Here is a 3118-nt window from a genome sequence, read left to right on the forward strand (position 1 = left end):
CTGCCATTATTCTAAGCCTTTGCAATTCCCATATAATTCAAAATCAGTTCATCACATTACAAATAATTGTGATTTTTGTTGAAATGTATAGTAAAGCCATTTTGAAGCACTGATATCTACACAATATTGACCCTGTGAATCTATGAGCATGATACATATCTCTGACTGTCTCTTTGAAGGACTTGGATGACATTTGTTATGTTTATTCTTAGGTAATTATATTTTTATGCTATTGTAAACTTTAAAACTTGACTTTTATTTGCTCTTAGTATGTAGACTAATATATCTATAGTTTTTCTAAATATTTATAGTAATCTACTGGTGTGTAATAAATTATCCAAAAATCTAGTGGCTTAAAGCAATAATAATCATTTATTGCTCATGCTTTCTGTAGGTCAGGAATTCAGATAGGGTACAGTGGTGATGGATGCTCTGCTCTCTAATGTCCTTGGCTGGACAACTGGGGCCTTAGAATCATCTGTAGTCTTGTTCATTATCCAGTAATTTCTGACTATTAACTCAGATCTTAGTTGAAACTGTCGGCTGACATACCCATGTGGCCTCTCCAGGTGTCCTAGGCTTCCTCCCAACATGGTGGCTGTGTTCCAAATGCAAGGGTTCTGAAAAAGAGCAAGCCACAGCATTCCACTGGATTCTATTGGTCTGGGCATCACAAATCTCCTCCCAGATTCAAGGAGAAGGAACACAGATGCTGCTTCTCTCTGGGAGGAGTGCCAATCACACTCTAAACAGCTTCCTATGAAATAAAATTGGTGGGGCCCTGTTGGAACATACAACTTGCCACAATATTATATACACAGGAAAATTATCTGCAAATAATGATGGTTTTGTTTCTCCTTTTACGGGCCTTTCTTTTCTATCTTTTTTCTTGCCATACTACTCCAACAGATAACTTTGTTACCATGCCATGCCGGATAGAAGAGCTAAGAAGAAGATCCTGCATTTCTGCACTTCTTTCTCTCCATCTCAAAGAAAATGATTTTAAACATTCTACAATCAAAAATAACTTTTCCTGTAGGTTTTTGTTATGGTCCACATGATGGTGTGAAACCTGTGATATACTGTGACACCCGGCAGTAAAGGGTTTGCTGCCCACTATAGGAAGACAACAAGAAGACAGTCTCCAACTCTCAACCTTAAAAGGCCCTAAGGCTCTACCTCTAAATATAGTCATATTGGGAGTAAAGGCTACAACATGTAACTTGGGGGAGAAGAAGGGACACAATTCAGTCCATAAGGGATGGCCATTGCTAAGCAACATTGATACCCAACAAAATGATAATGAATAGCTGAAGGGAATAACAGGCTATTAATTAGAAGGTGGACATGAAAGTCAGGGGCCTCTTGCCTACAGAGAAGTAGAAAAACAGAGGAAGCCAGGCAGATTTCACCATGCAGATATACTTTGCCATCTACCCTCCAGCAACAATTTCCCCATGGTGACATCAGACCCTCTTTCTGAGGAAAAAGCTAGAAAAGGGACATTAGTGGGACAAACCAAGCCCTCATCACCTTAGCGGAGCTCAGATACAATGGTGTTCATGGTCTCTTTCCTGGATATCCATTCAACAGGTTGTAGTAGCTTACTTGGAGACAGGACCCAAACCCCCATTCCTGTGGGTGAGAGCTACACTTGTCCATTCATGACTTCAAGTCAGTCAGCCAATTTCTCCGCGATTCACCAGCCCTGATTATGTAACTGTAGTCTGACCCCTTTGCAGACCTGTGGCAATTACCTCACAGGGCAGTGACTGCTCTCCCAGTGCAGTCCCTTCAAGTTTTGCTGTCCTGCACACTTCTTTGAGATTTATTTGCCAGCTGATCTTGGGTTGTTTACCTAGACCTGTGGATTTTCGGGCAAAGAGTTAAGTATGCACACACTTGTCAGCACTATTATGAATCCCTCCTCCACAGGTGTTCCATTTTGGATTTATGCCAACAATATTTGAGAAGGCTTTTTTCCCACAACCTCACCAATAGAGAAGGTGGTCCAATTAAACAGGTTTGGGTTTTTTAAAAATGTCCAGACTGATATGGTTTGAGGAGATGCAAGGGATGGTACTGCTTCCTATGCCACCAATGAAACCTGAACTTCCATGGATGCTCTTGTTCCTTCTGAACTGTAGGAGGACCTCTTTACTTCACCTGACTTCCAAGCAGAAGTCATCAATAAAGCTGATGTTTAATACTAACTCGGACCCTTCGCAGCTGGTCTGTTTTCTGCCTTCTAAGACCTTGGAGAAACTGAGGCAGTGCAAGAATTCCATTCAAAGTGGTGATGGCAGAGGACAAAGTCGGGTTTTGCTCATTTGGAGAAGTAAAGTTCACAAGGGCAAACTCTCTTTGCTAAGGGAGTAGGGGAAGCTTCAGGGAAGAGATGAGAAGTGCCAAATTCCAGGCAGAGCTGATGACCATCATTTTCCCTAGAGAACACTGGACACTCATATATTGAATCAGAAAATACCAGTATTGAGGAAACTGGGCAGCTCAGTTGGTCAACCATCTGACTCTTGGTTTCAGCTCAGATCATGATCTTAGTGTTCTGGAATGAAGCCCCACATCAGGCCTAGCGCAGGGCTCCTACCCTTTAGCCCCTTCCTGCTCACTCTCTTTTTCTCTATCTAAGAAGATGAAAAAGAAGAACAAGAACAAGAACAAGAAAGAGAGAGAGAGAGAGAAAGGAAGGAAGGAAGAAGGAAGGAAGGAAGGAAGGAAGGAAGGAAGGAAGGAAGGAAAGAAAATACCAAAGAGGATGGGAACTTTGATGATTATCAACCTTTTGAGTTATAGAAATATTGTGGCCTCTGTCAAAGATAAACAAAGCTGGATAAGAAAGTGACAAGAACAGATTTTAATCAGTAATATATAATTGTAATAGGGGAAAAAAATCCAGTGTGGTCTAAACCTAGCTTGCATTTATACAGAGATGACTGGGCATTTTAAGGGGGATCTGGGGGAATAGGGAGGGAACAGGGGTTTAGTAGAGTCAGGGAAGTGAACAATTACAGAAAGTGGGAAGGGGTTTGGTCAATGTGACACCTGCCTGGGATTGCTCCTACCCTCCCACAGAAGCCAAGAGACAGGGACCTTGTCTTTA

The sequence above is a fragment of the Neovison vison genome, chromosome 11 (genome assembly GCF_020171115.1).
Source record: "Neovison vison isolate M4711 chromosome 11, ASM_NN_V1, whole genome shotgun sequence".
In the NCBI taxonomy this organism is placed as follows: Eukaryota; Metazoa; Chordata; class Mammalia; order Carnivora; family Mustelidae; genus Neogale; species Neogale vison.